Source organism: Egretta garzetta, unplaced genomic scaffold (assembly GCF_000687185.1).
Source record: "Egretta garzetta isolate BGI_Z169 unplaced genomic scaffold, ASM68718v1 scaffold328, whole genome shotgun sequence".
Taxonomy (NCBI): Eukaryota; Metazoa; Chordata; class Aves; order Pelecaniformes; family Ardeidae; genus Egretta; species Egretta garzetta.
Window position 1 is genome coordinate 787,123 of NW_009260525.1, and position 1,692 is coordinate 788,814.

The following is a 1,692-nucleotide window of genomic DNA, read 5'->3' on the forward strand; positions in this document are numbered from 1 at the left end:
GGGTCCTGCACTTTGGTCACAACAACCCCATGCAGCGCTACAGGCTTGGGGAAGAGTGGCTGGAAAGCTGCCTGGTGGAAAAAGACCTAGGGGTACTGGTTGACAGCCAGCTGAATATGAGCCAGCAGTGTGCCCAGGTGGCCAAGAAGGCCAATGGCATCCTGGCTTGTATCAGGAATAGTGTGGCCAACAGGAGTAGGGAAGCAATCGTGCCCCTGTCCTCGGTACTGGTGAGGACACCCCTTGAACACTGTGTTTAGTTTTGGGCCCCTCACTACAAGAAAGATGTTGCGTTGCTGGAACATGTCTAGAGGAGAGCCACAAAGCTGGTGAGGGCTCTGGAGCACAAGTCTTACGAGGAGTGACAGAGGGAACTGGGGTTTTTTAGTCTGGAGGAGGCTGAGGGGAGGCCTTATTGCCCTCTACAACTACCTGAAAGGAGGCTGTAGCGAGGTGGATGTTGGCTTCTTTTCCCTGGTAATGGGCGTTCAGACAAGGGGAAATAGTCTGAAGTTGTGCCAGGGCAGATGTAGGTTAGACATTAGGAAAAACTTCTTGACTGAAAGGGTTGTCAGGCACTGGAATGGACTGCCCAGGGAGGTGGTCGAGTCCCTGTCCCTGGAGGTATTTAAAAGCCAGGCAGATGAGGTGCTTAGGGACATGGTTTAGTGGTGGGATGTCAGGGTTAAGTTAAAGGTTGGACTTGATGATCTTAAAGGTCTTTTCCATCCTAAACGATTCTGTGATTCTATGATTCTACTAGAAAGAAAATTAACTCTATCCCAGCTGAAACCAAGACAACATGCTATCCATTTCTGGAGGGGGATTTTTAAAAGACACAAACTATTTGCTAACGGTGATTTGATATTTTAGATGAAAGCGCAGAACATGTACATGCTAATTATTTTCTCTCACTTTACACCAAATTCTTTCTTCTTTAGAAACCACACTGAGTCTTCTTATAAGACATTAACACTCGTTATCATCAGAAATCTTTTCTCCTGCTGGCAGAAATCTATGTACATTTACTTTATTCAGCAGTATAAAGCAACTGAGATTGGTACTATTAATTATTCATGGTTTATTTTTCTGTTACGGGACTGAATGAGTCAAGCTTTCAGTACAAGAGAACAACAAACAATAAAACTGGATTTTTCATTTAAGAGGAAGAAGGGGGAGGAAGAGAAGGTAGCCTCCTGGGAAACCTTTAACTTTTTTTTGTTATTTCAGTGGATGTCCAAGTGGTGCCTATGTTCCCATGAATAATTAAAAGAAATCAACAGTAAGTGATTTAAGTATTCTGAACAACTGTCAGACTATGATTTAATTTCAGTCTTTAAGGTTACATGACTAAATATAATCACTTATGTGCTCAGTGTCATTGTAGTCTGTGACAGATTACAGATTGATTTAACACGCTTTCAAGAAATTGTTTTCAATAAACAGTAATTAAAAGGTGAAGAATATTGTAGATTTATTGAATGTTTTATGCTAAGAAAGGCCAGTAAGAATCTTATGTTTCATCCAATAAACTTCCAATTAATAAAACTTTTATGTGCTCTAATATTCATTGCTGTGCACTATGGATATGACAAAGAATTATCTGAAGTGACTCCTTAGATGTATTAAAGGACAACTACTTGTCCATTAGAAGATACGATTTAATTGGAAATGTTTTGAAGAGAAATCAAC